The sequence below is a fragment of the Perognathus longimembris genome, chromosome 11 (assembly GCF_023159225.1).
Source record: "Perognathus longimembris pacificus isolate PPM17 chromosome 11, ASM2315922v1, whole genome shotgun sequence".
Taxonomy (NCBI): Eukaryota; Metazoa; Chordata; class Mammalia; order Rodentia; family Heteromyidae; genus Perognathus; species Perognathus longimembris.
This window is the reverse complement of record NC_063171.1, coordinates 56,510,275-56,527,190: the sequence shown is the minus strand read 5'-3', so window position 1 is coordinate 56,527,190 and position 16,916 is coordinate 56,510,275.

The following is a 16,916-nucleotide window of genomic DNA, read 5'->3' as shown; positions in this document are numbered from 1 at the left end:
CTTCCTAGGCTGGTTTTGAACTGTGATCCTCAGATTTCAGCCTGTTGAGTAGCTAGATTTACAGACATGAGCCACCAATGTCTGGCAAGAAAGAGAATTTCTGATATCCTGGTTTACATGGAAGGTGGAAGATACATGGACTCATTTATATGAAACCTAGCATCCAGCTCCCTGAACACAGATGGTTGGAACCAATACTTGGGGAAGTGTCTAGCCTGAGAAGTTTGGATAATACTGTCTTTTCTTTTCCTTTCTTTTTTTTCTATCAAAGTGAAGAGAGTTTGAGTAATCTGGGGATCTGATCAGTTACCTGAGGGATAATACAAGCAATTAGGGTATAATTAAGATGCTGAGATCCTAATGGGTGTCTAGCAATGTGACATGACCGACACCCTTAACTCACCATCACTGTGACACCTGCATACTTTCCAACACTGCTGGTGTTTCCCAAGGAAATCATCACAGTAGGCTTCATAATAGAGCAACTTTCCTCAAGCTCTGTAGTACAAGGGGGAAGGTATGCATGTCAGAGACATGCTACTAACATTATTAGCACTGGGAACAATTTGCTCTTCAGATTTGCCATATGTGGGAACAAATATCTAGATGCATCCTGCTATGTAATCTTGGCGTCCATGAATGTCACCTCGAAACAGAATTGGTCGTTTATGACAAGAATGACATTCAGATTCATATCACCGGTGAACACTGTCTTTTTAATATGGGTAGGTATTCCATTTGTGACTCAGGGTGAAAATTTTTCATGTGCTTTCTAGTCAGAGTCTATCAGTTAATTAAAGAATAAAGATACTTTATATGTATCATCACAAATATATCCTATATGTGATTAATGTTTGCTATTAAAGCTCTTGATTGTACATACAACAAAATAACTCTTTAAGAGTTAAATAAATAGAGAAACAATTTGATGATTAAGTAGCAAGGTATGTAGATAATTTTGGAGAAAGAACATTATGTAAGCCAAGGAAACATCTAATGAAATTAAATAAATACACAACACCAAACAGTAGATTCGATTGTATCCAAGTGCTAATTTTTTTCTATAATTGTTTCGTGAGATGGTACTTGTTTTCTTAAGTACAATGACTTTTAAATTGGATTATCTTATTTCATGTAGGCTGATGTACTTTTGTGTATGTGTGTGTGTATGCACGTGCGTGTGTGTGCACACGTGCACACCAGTCCTGGGGCTTGAACTCAGGCAATATCCTTGAGCTGTTTACACAGTTTTACCTCTGGGTTATTGGCGGTTAACTGGAGATGGGTCTTATGGGCTTTCCTGCCACGGGCTGGCTTTGAACTACAATTCTCAGATCTCAACCTCCTGAGTAGCTAGAATTACAAGTGTGAGTCACTGGTCCACAGCTCCAGAATATTTTAAAAAATATGTTTTGTGGAGGCTTATTAAAGAATAAGAAAAATACCAACACTGTCACCTCAAAATTTGAAAATATAATATCTCAATCTGAATATAATCAAGTATTATGAGATAGATGAAGGAAGGAAGGAGTTACCAAAGAATAGTGAAGTGGCCCCCAATATTTTACTCTCTTCCTGGCTCCGCTGACACTTAGACCTTCCCAGGTTCACCAATAAACAAGAGAGGAGCCAGAAGAGCCACAGGCTCTGTACACAGACAGACATGTACTAATTATGCTTGCTTTTTAAAACTGTTAGGTCCTCTCCCTGAGGGCTACATGCAGATGCCCCCACCTCATTAAGTCTCCACCCAGTTACCTGGGTAACCTGCAGACCTGGAGGCAGTTACCTCCCCTTTCCCTGAGGTTACCTCCTAATCCACCTGGCCACACCTCTTGCCCCTGCCCTAAATAAAGCAGGGCTGGGTGGGGGTCGCTCCCTCTCTCTCTCTCCCTTCTCTCCGGCCATGGATCATCTTGGCCACAGGCCAGCAGTTCGGTAATAAACTTTCTTTCCTGCCTGAATACCGCGTGGCGTTCTCCTTTACCGGCTACCTACTTTAAAAACCTAACATATATGGTGTCGTGACTCGGGAAGGGCTTAAGAGTCAGGACAGGCGGAATTCCCACCTATTTTTCTCCTTTTTCTGGGAGTATCCCCAGTCCTGACGGCCCTTTTTCCGCGAACCGAACTGCTGTGAGTTGCCACGCAGCACTTTTCACTAATACCATTGCTGGCCTCCACATCCACATCCACCTCCACACCACTTGTCTACCCTGGTGAGTGAAACTGCTGCTGCTCGGGTTCTCTGCCGCTCCGTCCGCCGTTTCTGCCGCTGGCTACCTACTTTAAAAACCTAACAAAAACTATTACATTTCCATCATTTACTTGCAGTAACTATTAAAACTGCCTAGGATAAAAGCCCTCATTATTTTTCTTTCAACCTATTGATACTAAATATTAAAGTATATTTATTTCACTTTAAATAAATATACTTTACTACTTAGCCATTTGATATTAGGTGCAAATGTTATATTGGTGCTCCCCCTCCCCTCCCCAGAAAGTACACTTTTTATGACGATACAATTCTAACTTATAAGTACACTCCAGTCTGTTCAGTGTTGAGGTTTGAACTGTGCGTCTTGCTGGGTGGGAGCCCTCTCACTTGATCTATGCTCATAGCCCTCAATTCAAGCTGTTTCTAGACACAAGTTGTTCCACCTGCAGAAGCCTCATTCTTACCTGCATTGGTTTTCTTCTGTGGCTCAACATTTATTTCAAGATTCTTTTGTTTCACTTATTTATATATATATATATTTTTTCTATTTACATACATAGATGTACAACATGATCTTTCGATGAACATACATGTAGTAAAATGGCTACTACATTCAAACAGCTGGATGTGTTCATCATCTTTCATAGATATCTTTTTGTTGGTGTTATATAGAATAAGGGCCCTTAAAACTATTCTCTGTCAACATTTAGCAAACAACATTGACTACAGTCCTCATCCTGCACATTAAATCTGCTATTCATCCACTATAACTGCAAATTTGTACCCTTTGGCTTACTTCTTCCCACTTCCTCCCTTTCCCAACCCCAGTAATTATTGTTTCTTTTTCAAACTTCTTTTAAAAAATACATACAAGAAAGATCTTTGATGCGAACTTCTACAATGAGCTTTGGGATATTATAGCAAAGGCACAGGCAACAAATGCAAAGGTTAAAAAAAAGTGGGGTTAAATCAAACTGAAGTGTCTCTATAGTTACATAATTACACAAAGAAAAAGGCAGTCTTCAGACTGGAAGTAGCTGCAAACCATGTCTCCTAGGGGGTTCATATCCAAATAATAATGAGAATGTCTACAGCTCAGTAGCAAATACCTCAAATAACACAACTGAAAATGGGCAAAGAGGAACTGGATAGATACTTTAAAAGGATATAGTGTGTGTGTGTGTGTGTGTGTGCACGCGTGTGACAACCAGATATATGAATAGTTACTCTCCATCACTCATCATCAGAGGAATGTGAATCTTAACTACCTTACACATGCTAGGATGACTAGTATGAAAAGGTGAAAAGGTTAAGGTTGATGGGAGTGTGAAGAAGAGGAAAACCCTTATCTATGTGGGTGAGGATATATATTGACACAGCCACTATGGGACACAGTATGAAGGCCCCTCTGTAAATTCAGAATGGAACAAGCTGATGACTAGACAAAGCCCAAAGGAAATGAAATCAGTATATTTTAAAAGAGATATCTGTTCTTCTGTGTTTATTTCAGCCTTCTGCATGATAGCCAAGGTAAGCAAGTCTGTAGTTGGATAAATAACTAAACCCATTGTGGTTCACATACAATGAAATACCATTCCATCTTAGAAAAGAAGGAGGTCCTGCCACTTTCATTAACATGGGTGAACTTAGGGGACTTTAAGTCAGGCACTGGTTATTATATATGTGTAATCTCTCTCTCTCTCTCTCACACACACACACACAGAGACAGAGGAAAAGAGAGAGAGAGAGAGAGAGAGAGAAAGAGAGAGAGAGAGACAGAGACACAGAGAGAAACTAAAATGCAAAGGTTCCTTTTCCAAAGCCCCCTTCATCCTGTTCCAGTGACTCATGCTTGTTTGCCTGTTCTTCTAGCTATGGTCAGATAGATAGATTGAGATCAGGAGACTCATGGTTCCAGCCATCCCAGGAAGGAAAGACCATGGGACTCACTCTCAATAGAAAATGATGGGAATGAGAAAGAGGAAGAGGGAGGGAGAGAGGAAGGAAGGGAGGGAAACCTTCTTATTATAACACTTTCTGTGTATTTATGTCATCAACCACAGTCTCCACCAAAAGAATTTAACTGCATGAGTGCAGACCTGGCACATGAGTTGGCTAGAATTTTTTTCAAACACAAAAAGAAAAATGCAGAGCACATGGATGGCATCATGCAGAAGACAGGAACTCAGCAACTACTTGCGGGTGGGGTCATGTTTCCATGGGGACTTCTGGTGTGACATGAGTGCATGCTGCCATAGGCAGTGAAGTCATGATCCCCAGAAAGACCAGCTGGGTGACAAAGCTACCATTTGGCAACAGGGCTCAGAAGCTTCATATACATGTTGGAGCCCCTGCTACCAGGAACCAGTGATTTCATGTAGGATGGCAACTCCCTAAATAAATGCCCCCCAAAAACAAAATAGAAAACATAAACAGTGGGCATGAGGGCAATAATTTTTAGAACACGCAAGCTGGGAATAACAGTTATCCTAGAACATTTCAAACAAAAACTAGAGAATTCTATCCATAAAAGGAACCATTAGCTCTCTACAACCATAACTGATGATGACTTTAATTTTTTTTTTATGTGGTTGCTCAGTGATAGTTTTTGTTGTTTTTGCTTGTCCTAGGGCTTGAACTCGGCTTGGGAGCTGTCCTTGAGCTTCTTTTGCTCAAGGCTAGTGCTCTATCACTTGAGTCCCAGCACCATTTCCTGTTTTTATGTGACTAATTGGAGATAAGAGTCAGAAACTTTCCTGCCAGGTCTATTTTTGAGCTACAATCCTCAAATCTCATCTTCCTGAGTAACTAGGATTTCAGGCGTAAGTCACCAGCACCCTGCAATAATTTTGTTTTTTAATTCTGGGCAGTGACATTGGGGCCTCATGAATGACAGGCAAATACTACATTGCTGTACTAAATTCCCAACTCCTGTGAGGATAATGTTTAAATTAAAGATAATTTTAAATAGACCATTACAGTACATCCTGGCAGAGTCTGCCTTTCTAATGCTACTTTTAATTCAAATCCTGGGGTTTGAGCCTACCTGTTGTCCTCTAACCTATATTTGTTTCCTCATCTCCCTACTCATACAATAAAGATTTAAACAATATTATGTAGCTCATAAGATTGCAGCTAGTCATGTAACACATTTATTGATCACCTGTCATATATGTCTATAATGACATGATACAAATGACAAAAGGTTGCTACTCTGTAGAATTTTTTTTATCCAGGAAAGAAAAGATAGTGAATAAAAAGTAAGAAGAGTATACAAGTAAACAATATAGTACTTTGGAAGGTAAAGATTGCTATGGAAAAGAAGAAGAAGAAAAAAAACCTAGCCCCAGATAAGAATCCACTGGAAATGGTAAGAATATACCTGGAAATAAAAGAGCAAGAGTAAAATCAAATAGCATGAGGATTGCAGAAGAAGACATATATAACAAACTCAGCATGGTAGGTCATATACTATAAAGAATTAATTTGATGATAATGCACATGATATCATGAATCTTATACATCCCAACAATTATAATAGACCTTTTGGTATCTAGAAGTTATCATCTCTCTGTTTTACTAAATAAACCAGTTTAAGTGACAACTTCAGGTGGTTCCACTTATTTAGTCATTCCCATGTCTCCTGCCAGCCCCAGATGCTTAGAGACCCAATGTTTCTGTGAAAGGTCAAGCACGCCATGGTCCTAATGCAGTTGACAGGAGGTGAACCAGCAACCCACCCCAAGACGTATGTTCATCTTTCAGCAATAATATTGTCTATTTGTTGGAGCATGGCATGCACAGCCTTAAATAATGAGTATACCCTAAAATCTGAATAATAGCTTTCCCAGCATAATAGCTTTCTCTGAATGTATTGGGGTATGTCTATTACTCTGGAATGGGGGTGGACAGAAAGAGACGCAGCTTTTTACCACCAAGAGGGAGCAACAAGCACAGAGAGAAGTCAAGAGGAGAAAGGGTGAGATATGAGGTACAGTGGGGCAGGGGACAGCTTGGCATGGCTCAGTGGGAGCTGTGAACCAGGGCAAGGAGTAGGGCTGAGGAAATGACAGTGGGAAGATGCCACACGAAAAGACTTTAAGCAGCTGAGAGGTTTGGAATCTTCCCTGTAGGTGAAAGGAAATCATTCCACAGTTTTCAAAGGGGGAAGTAAGACAATCAGCGCAATTTAGAAGTATTTTTTTTCCCTCAGCTCTTGCCTACAGGGTGGAATCCTGCCTGAACTCCTTACAAGATCATTACAACAAATCATGAAAGAATCAATAAGCTGAATAACAAAAATCAGACACAAACAAACATGGATTACTAATCAACTCAATAACCAGTTTATGGGCTTTAATGAATCTACATTATGAACTTTTTTGTTGTTGTTGTTTGTTTTTGGGTTTTTTTTTTTTTTTCCAGTCCTGGGGCTTGGGACTCAGGGCCTGAGCACTGTCCCTGGCTTCTTTTTGCTCAAGGCTAGCACTCTGCCACTTGAGCCATAGCGCCATTTATGGCTTTTTCTAAATATGTGGTGCTGAGGAATTGAACCCAGGGCTTCATGTATACGAGGCGAGCACTTTACCACTAGGCCATATTCCCAGTCCCCATTATGAACTCTTTAATGGACCGAGAGATGGGAAGGGGGAGGGGGTTGAAGAAAAAACTATAACAATAATAGTAATAATAATAACTCCTAGACTTTCAAGTTTGCCTGAAAATGTTTCCTTATCAAGAGACTGGACACCTCAGTAGAGAGTGAATCAACAGGCTGGTGCTAGACCGATATAGAAAAACGAAAGTAACATTGCAAGAGTTTTAAAGGAAGAAGAGATATAAAATGTTAATACATGGAAAGGGGCCAAGCAAAATCTAGTTCAGGCTATAGAGCATTAAAGAAAAGGCAGTTTGTAATAAGGTAGACACAAGGCCCAAAAGGAAGTCACAGAGCAAGGAAAGAAAAAAACAACAACAACAGTATTCTCACATGAACCGCAAGTGAGGTAGGTGAATGTGGATATTGATTGCAAAATAACCAAGGATGATGGGGGATGGGCTTCTCCAGTCACAGGTAAGATGATAAAGGAGGTCCCGTGGAGGGGCGACTAAAGTACAACATGACCACATTATGAGCTGCTGTGGAAAATACATTCAGGAAATACCCAAATGACTCAACTAAAAGGCAGCAACCTTTGTCTCTAGAAACAGCCGAAGGACAAGAGGACAGAGATAATGGGGGGAAAAACCACAGGGTTTATCTTATAATCCTAGGGGGAAAAAACGTGGTCAAATACTGTTTTTTGTTACCTTTTCTTGTTTTTTAACTTTTATTGTCAGGGTGAAGTACAGAGGGGTTACCATTACATACATTAGGAACTGAGTACATTTCTTGTCCCACTTGTTACCCCCTCCCTCATTTTCCTCCGATACCTTTGCATTGCCTGGTCTCTGACAGCTAGTTTTCCTTCAGGACCCTTCCTTCCCACCCCTCCCATGGTCCTGTCCTCATTTAGAGGGGGACTGAGTGACTTAGAAGTCAGGACAGAGGAAAGCAAACACCCACACCCAGGGGGATGCTGGGTAGCTTTCTTTGCTGCCACTCTTTCCTGATGGCTCTGCTCTCCTCTTTTAGCCACGGACCCCTGTAAACGAACAGGGCTGCCTCGTGGGTGATTCCCCTCACCCTTCCTGACCGCCCCAGCTCCCACAGCAACCATCCTGCTGGAGAATCCAGTTACACAGCGTTGCTTAGCAACCCCTCTACTGAGAACCCCAGTTCTCCCCACCCTAAGAGGATGCACATTTGCCCACCAAGTGTCACATCTTTTTTTGTTGTTGTTGTTTTGTTTTGTTTTTGGCCAGTCCTGGGCTTGGTCTCGGGGCCTAAGCACTGTCCCTGGCTTCTTTTTGCTCAAGGCTAGCACTCTGCCACTTGAGCCACAGCGCCACTTCTGGCCGTTTTCTGTATATGTGGTGCTGGGGAATTGAACCCAGGGCCTCATGTAAAGGAGGCAAGCACTCTTGCCACTAGGCCACATTCCCAGCCCCAAGTGTCACATCTTTTATGTCCATCTTAAATAGCACACACACACACACACACACACACACACACACACACACACACATTAAGTGATCCCTAAAAACTAGCTTTGTTTTTAAAATCAGCCCAGCCCCTTCTGTCTACATCACATTTCCCTAGAGAATATCCCCCAGAGGGACATTTGTGCTAATCCATCCTGTCACACAACTGGAGCTTTCAGCAAGTAATTGAGTGAGGTTAAAGGTCATCTTTCTGAGGAATTTCAACACAAACACACAGGAAGCATCTCCATCAATTTCTATTGGCAATTACCCTGTAATTACCCAGTTGCAATATCCCTATGTTTTCCCCAAAATGTATAAACTCCTGACACAAAAGATACTTAAGCAGAAAGCAAGATCTAATAGAAAATAAATGCTCATTCAATTATAAATTAAGGTGTATTAGTTGCTACAACAAATAAACCTTTAGATTTCAGTTCTATGCTGGGCACCAATGGCTCATGCTTATAATCCTGGCTACTTAGGAGGCTGAGATCTGAAGATTGCAGTTCAAAGCCAGCCTGGGCAGGAAAGTCCATGAGATTCTTACTTTCAATTAACCACCAAAGGGGCTGGGGATATGGCCTAGTGGCAAAGAGTGCTTGTCTCGTATACATGAGGCCCTGGGTTCAATTCCCCAGTACCACATATACAGAAAAGGCCAGAAGTGGCGCTGTGGCTCAAGTGGCAGAGCCTTGAACAAAAGGAAGCCAGGGACAGTGCTCAGGCCCTGAGTCCAAGCCCCAGGACTGGCAAAAAAATAAACTAATTAATTAATTAATTAACCACCAAAGCGCTGGAGGAAGTGGAGCTGTCTCTCAAGTGGTAGAGGACCAGCCTTGAGCAAAAAAAAAAAACAAAACAAAAACTACAGGACAGTGCTCAGGGGCTGAGTTCAAGCACACTGTGTGTGTGTGTGTGTGTGTGTGTGTGTGTGTCTGTATGTCTGTATGTCTGTGTGTCTGTGTGTCTGTGTGTCTGTGTACCATAAAACAAGCTGGGCATGGCCTCATATGACTGTAATCTCAGCACCCAGGAAAATATGACAAAAGGACCAAGATTAAAATAAGACAAGTGGACCAAGATTTTGAGACCAGTATGAATTATTTAGGGAGACTCCATCTTAACAAATGATAGCCTAATACAATAGACATTTCTTCTGTAAAGTACAAAAACCAGTTCTTCCTGGTGAGCTCTCCAAGCAGGAACTGGAGCTCAATTCAGGTCTCCTTCCTTTTCAGTGTGTGGGTTCCAGAGTTACCATATTTCCTTACAGTGGTCAAAGAAGGGAAAGAGAAGCTACTCAGAAGGTAGAGCTACTTCTTAACCAGCTCACGGTCTTGTCTTGGAAGCTGTATATGCAGAAGCTTCTAGAGAAGGAGATGGCAGATCTTCAGAGCAAAGCTAGTTGTCTCCACCATACCCAAAGGGAGACAGATTTCCATGATTGTGGATCTTCTCTCTGGAGTTAGTAGCTTGGGCCCTAGTACAGAATATAGAAACCATAATTCAGGTGACCTATGGCTGGAATGAGATCAGCCAAGATGGCAGAGGGTGGTTGGAAAGCTGACTTGACATCTCAACTTGAAAAATCACATAAGGCTTCTCAACTTAACACATTTCCAAAGTAGCCCTTTGCTTCCTCTGTCTGCCCTGCCCAGTCTATACAATCTGTCCCAGCTTAAACTACTTCTGTTGAAAAGCCTCAACTCCTTACTCAGACCCATGGATCAACTAAAAGCAGAAGAAAAAGAGAAAGCTCAGTAGGTCTGCCTCCATTTTGATATCTACCTTTGCGCTAAGCGGTCCTCTCTGCAGTCACTTTGCAGTCAGCTTGGGATCCGGGAAGAATGGGACTTAATGATAACAAAGGAAGATGGAGGGAACTGTCACTAAAGGGAACTTCTCCTCAGGACAGAACACTTCACAAGTGACAATGTCTCATTGATCCTCACTAAAATTGCCCTCCCACATCAATCAGCAAGTCATATTTTAACCAGGACTGTTTAGTAATTATGCATATTTCTCTCTATCTGCCCCCATCTCTCTGTCTACTGAAATCAAAAGCTCATGTCTCTATCAGAAGATGGCTGAAGATGGGCTGAAGTGCTTGCTTCACCTCTCCATGCCTGACCGTATCACATAATAATAAATGTCCTTTCTCTGACCTTCACCATCATGGTTGCCTCTCTATTTGGTGAAGGGGAGCAAAGAGCTGGACCTGACATGTCAGAATCCCAGAAATTTGGACCAGGGGCCTAAAACTCAGGTTCTATGCCATTCTGCTTCCGGTCATGATAATATTAGTAAATAGTACTGTCAGCTTCCCAGGGTCCAAATAAGAATACTACAGGGGCTGGGGATATAGCCTAGTGGCAAGAGAGCTTGCCTAGTATACATGAGGCCCTGGGTTCGATTCCCCAGCACCACATATACAAAAAAAGGCCAGAAGAGGCGCTGTGGCTCAAGTGGCAGAGTGCTAGCCTTGAGCAAAAAGAGGCCAGGGACAGTGCTCAGGCCCTGAGTCCAAGGCCCAGGACTGGCCAAAAAAAAAATAATAAGAAGAAGAATACTACAAATTTCTGACCCTGTTTTGTATTCTCAAAAGTTATCTTTAGGGGCTGGGGATATAGCCTAGTGGCAAGAGTGCCTGCCTCGGATACACGAGGCCCTAGGTTCGATTCCCCAGCACCACATATACAGAAAACGGCCAGAAGCGGCGCTGTGGCTCAAGTGGTGGAGTGCTAGCCTTGAGCAGGAAGAGGCCAGGGACAGTGCTCAGGCCCTGAGTCCAAGGCCCAGCACTGGCCAAAAAAAAAAAAAAAAAAAGTTATCTTTAAGTGGTGCAAAGAAGTTTTGATTCAATGTGTCACCTTGTGACTGCAATGCAAGTTGATCCCTCCATTCACCATTTCATCACCACCCCATTTCATCATTCTCAATGTGATCTATTCTCAAATGCTGTTGAGTCTACTTCCAAAACGTATTTGAAGTCATTCTACTTCTTTCTATCTCTTCTGCTACTTCTATAGTCTAAGCTATCATCATTTCTGACTCATAATGGTTCATTTTCCTCACCTTTTGTCCCCTTGGATCCATTTACATTCAGCAGATCTTTCTAAAACACAAATTGTAGCAAATTAATCTCTTGCTGAAAAGCTCTAATACTGAACTTAGAACAAATTCCAAACATTGCCCTTTGGCTACGGGATTTTGTGGGCTTAGAATTCCATCTAATCCTCCAAGTTCTACCAGAGCCACTTTATTGCTTTTTCCTACTACCTTGGCCTTTTCTGTTGTCACGTAATCCTTGTACCTGGCTATCACCCTCACAGACATTCTCTTCCTGCTTTGTAAGCAGCTCTGTTTCAACAACAATTCCTAACCATCTTTCATGATTTAGCTTACATGTCATTTCCTCAGAGGATACTTCCAAATTTACTTCCCTATCTTAATATCCTTCATAGATCTTTGTTTATAGTTATTTTATAATTTTATGTTTATTGGTATATCAATTACTTAATGTATCTCATCTGTGAGGAAAAACAATCCCATAAAGGCCGAGCTCATGTCCATTTGCTTACAGAGTCTCATCCCAGCATGGAGCACAATGCTTGGTACCCAGTGAGAGCTTGAAACAGCATGTATTTACGAGGAACTACTGAAAACCCTTGACTGAAGGTTAAATTGAGACGTATGATGCTATGAGAAATTGATGGAGTGGGGAAAAACTTGATTAAGACATCGGAAGAGTCCGGTGACAGTCAGTGGTTATGAAAAAAATTGGATGAGTGGATAAAGATACAAAATAGGGATGAGAAGTTCAGTAGGGAGCAGTGGATATGGAATTTGGGGGCTTTAAGAGATAGAATTTCTTAAAGATTTCCCACCATGCTCGTGGGAAATAAAGAACCAACCAGACAAAGAAGGATCAGGATGCAAGTACTTAGGGCCACTTTCAAAAAGTCATTCCATAAAGTAAAGGATGACATCAGGAATCTGGCTGAAGAATGAAAAGGAGAGAGAAAATGTCATCAGTCAAAGGCAGAAAAATCTTGGGCTTATATATGGAGATTTAAAAAAGGGAGAAATGAAAGGTTGGCAGGATTAACAAAGACTAGTTTCTCTTCTACCTTGAAACCAGCTGGAGGTGGGGATTTCATAACCAACACCAGTTAGGTGTGAAGCAGGAAGACAATTGAGATTTGGTTTTATCTATAAGGTAGGAAGGAAGAAAGGCCAATTGTTTGACACTGGACTAGCAGCCTACCAACAAATCAAGGTGGAGCTGGTGATGGATTCATTTGAAGAAAAGTCAGGGGAATTTTGGTTGGTTGGCTGTGGCTGTGTTTTTTGTTTTTTTTCTGTTGTTTTGTTTTTGTAGTAGGAGTAGATAACAGAGATGAAGGAAACTGATGGCTTTCCCAGACTAGAGAAGAGACAACTGGAAGCACAATCCTGCCGGTTGAGTTTCAGGTTAGTGGCAGAGAGATGGCAAATTGATTTATTTGTGTAGGCAAGGCCGATTCCAAGTAAACACTCAGCTGCCTGGTTAGATTATTTAACAGCTCAGTAAGGATTCTTTTTTTTTTTTTTTTTGAGTGAACTATTTCTTTTCTTAGTGAACAGAAAATATTTTTTTAAACCTTGTTTTTGTCAGAATTTTCCTGTGTTCCTGAACTCTGCATTATCAGCAGGTCAGAAGGCCAAGTGCTGCTTTTCTTTGTAGGGCCAACAGCTTAGAGGGCTGTAGTCCCGTTTCCTTAGCCTTCCCAGGCCAAAGGTTGGAAGTAAAGCCTTTGTCTTTGGAGGAATAAGTACTTTTACCATAACACATAGGCTTCTTTTCCAGTTCCTTAGATTGCCTTGTGGTTAGAACGACTGAACTTAGAGGCACCCTCTGGTAAGGACCAAATTGCCCAATCTTTCATTTTGGTAATTAGAGATTGATCATTGCAAGCCTAGTTCTCCTAGCTGAAAGTCTTCTTTCCAAAGCTCACCCACTTAAACCAATTCAAGGCTTGGGATAGATTTGGGCAAGCTGATCTCATGAAAACAGAGAAAATGAAAGCCTTTAAAAGAAGTAGAAATCTTAGGTGAGTTGATCAGCAGGAATCATTTCATAGGAAAAGCTGCCTCCCTCAGCACGCTAATGAATAACACAAATGCAGTGATGGGGTTCAGCTTATCATGACAGAGTAAGAGATAGCTCTTGAACAGCCCCTGTTCCTTATACACTCTCCTCCTTGTATGACCATGGCAAACTTGTATCACCCATGTGTGGTATTTTGCAGTGTTGAGCCGCCACAGTGTGAAGGTACTTTCTAGTGTGTGGAATCTGGGAAATCTCTTCTAAAAATACTGATAGTCATGGCATCAATCACTTGGCCAAAATAATGGTTTTCTCCAGCGAAGTCACAGAAAGAGGTTGGGGACAAGAGAGAGGAAGTCCTGGTGCCTGCATGAAAATCTCTTTGGACCTGGACCACAATGTAGTCAAGAAGGCTAGAAGGAGTTAAGAGTCCTAAGATGTTGAGACAATTCCTTGTGTAGGAAGCCAAGCTTGAACTAGTCCTTGTTAATCCTGCCAACCTTTCATATCTGCCTTAAAACACACACACACACACACACACACACACACACACACACACACAGAGTAGAGGGATATAAATTGGTGCCAGCTGTTTAGGATCAAGTAAAAGAATCCCAGAGAGAATATAAATCAGGACAAGTGCCAGGAACTTTAGATACACAGCCACACCTGTACAATTAGAAAACTGTAGTTCGTATACCGGAACATTCTCAAGTGCTAGTTCATTTTGTGTTTCTTTTAGTGCATTTGTTTGTTTTACTTAGTATTTAAAAGGGCTTCCGTGAAGTTCTAATCTGCTAAAGGGGAAAACATGGAGCATGTGTCCACACTTTAGCTAAAGTTTAAAGGCACAGAGCTGGGCTCTGGTGTCTCATGTCTGTAATCCTAGCTACTCAGGAAGCTGAGATCTGAGGATTGAGGTTCAAAACCTTAGGAGGCTAAGATCTGAGTTCGAGGTTCTAAACCAGCCCAGGCAAGAAAGTTTATGAGACTTTTAATCTTCAATTAACTGCCAATAGGCCAAAAGTGGAACTGTGGCTCAAGTGATAGAATGCTAGCCTTGAGTGTGAAGGCATAGGGACAGTGCCCAAGTAAACCATAAATAAATAAATGGCACAGATTTCAACTAGGGGTCTACAGAAGATGGCAGAAAAAAAATAATAATGTGAGTGTTGGGGAAAAGATAGCATGAATGAAAGGAGAGAAAGAAGGCAGAGGCAGATCAGAACAGGATTGAATCATTGCTCCAGGGGAACTCCACATAACACCTTACCACCGAGCAGAGTCAGAGAAACAAGGAACCTCAAGAGTGCAGAGTGCAGGGTTTAAGTCTAACAAGGAAGTCACTTCTGGTACTTGGTTTTAAAAAAAACCAAAACTCCTCCTAGGGGTAAAGCATCCTTTCTAACAGGGGGAGGGGCTTCCATGAGTGGCACTGGGGTAGGGGTGGGGGTGAAGGAAAGGTCTGGTAAAGTGGATCTTGAAGACAGCATTGGGATGTGAGAACAGTGCACATTCCCACTGGTGAGTACCTCAAGGAGAAGGTGGGTTGGGAGGGACAGAGAAACTTGCCCGGCTGTTGGGTTCCATTCGCAGATAGGATGCAGAGTAAAACACCGGTACTGGGCTGGGAATATGGCCTAGTGGCAAGAGTGCTTGCCTCCTATACATGAAGCCCTGGGTTCGATTCCTCAGCACTGCATATATAGAAAAAGCCGTATGTGGCACTGTGGCTCAAGTGGTAGAGCTGCTAGCTAGCCTTGAGCAAAAAGAAGCCAGGGACAGTACTCAGGCCCTGAGTTCAAGCCCCAGGACTGGCAACAAAACAAAACACTGCTACTGCTGCATTTGCTTTTCCCAAGGGATCTGCTTTTCCCTTTCCAGGCAAACCCAGATTCTAAACAGTCTCGGATCTGAGATTCATTGCTGACCTTTAGTTGTTGTCATCCCAGGATGTTAGATCACCAACCAGCTGGGTGAGGTGGCCTCTCCCTTTCTAACGCAAGCAACCCAAGTAGTTTGGGCCCTCCTATTTGTTCTCTTATTTCTGTAAGAAACATTGGTTGCAGCTCAAGCTGGCTTCATGAATTCCCACTGTCAGTAGTTGCTAACTCAAATTAAATAAACAAAAGTTTCAGCATCTGGATTGGATTCAAGCTTGAACTGCTGTCATAAATAACGATGTTGTACTAATTAGCACTCTTTCTTTGCATCATCTTTTAAAAATGTTTCCAAAACATGTAAAAATATATCAAGTCTTATTTTTAATAGGTATTAGTTCTGTTTTAAAGTTGGGAATGATATTAAAGAACTGGAAATTTATACTAAAGAAAACAATGCTGTTGGTGGATGGGAATGGAAAAGTGCAATTGTGAAGTGCACTTACTAGACACTTTCTATTTAGAATTAGTCATGCTCTTGTTTTGTCTTGTTTTTCTTTTACCAGGTTTTTTTCAACCAGATTGTAAATGCAAATGAACTATAGGATTGCAATCAGATTAGCCCAACAAAGCTTATCATTTAACATGGTTTGGGGGAGGAGTTGCTTGTTTTTTGAGGCAGAATCTTAATATGTAGCCCAGGCTGGTCTTGAACTCTGAGATCTCCTGCCTCACCTTGCCAAGTGCTGGATTACAGGTCTGTATCACCATAATTAATTCTTTTTTTTTTTCTGTGCCCATGCTGGGGTTTGAACTCAAGAACTTATGCTCTCACTTGGCTTTTATCTGCTCAAGGCTGGTACTCTGCCACTTGAGCCACAGCTCCACTTCCAGCTTTTTTTCTTTTTGGTTAATAGGAGATAAGAGTCTCACAGATTCTTGTTGGTTTTCAATATGTAGAACATCTTTGACGATTTTTGTTGTTGTTGTTTGTTTTGGTTGCCAGTCCTGGGGCGTGGACTCAGGGCCTGAGCACTGTCCCTGGCTTCTTTTGGCTCATGGCTAGTACTCTAGCTCTTGAGCCACAGCGCCACTTCCAGCTTTTTTCTATATATGTGGTACCGAGGAATTGCCAGGGCTTCATGTATACAAGGCGAGCACTTTACCAACAGGTGTTTAATCCTCTTGCCTGATTTATGTAACTGTTTCATTCTGTGTTCAGTGTTGCTGAAGTTAAAGATCTTCCTCCAAAGGTTGCTGGCAGGTTGCAAGATGACAGTGCCTCTTGCTATTAGAGGGCCGCTGTCCCCAGACAAGGCCCGTGGGATTCTACTTCAGCCAGTCTTGTGGAATTAGCAGCCAGAAACTCACAAACAGTTTACTAGTTGGACTCTGGAGTGTAAACTGTGGAGGGAATCAATATGCTCTGATGGGACAGACCAAAGAGAAGGCAGGAAGGCTGTTCATTAATTAAGCTAGTATTTGATGAGCACTCAATTCAGGCTTATTGATGCAGGTATGACCGGAACATAAGTGGAAAGCTAAAACAAGAACTTCACACTCTCACGAACCCATGTCCATTCAGTCAGGTAAAGCTTCATGACTAAACTGAAGTCCAGAGTTGTTTCAGTTAAATATAAGC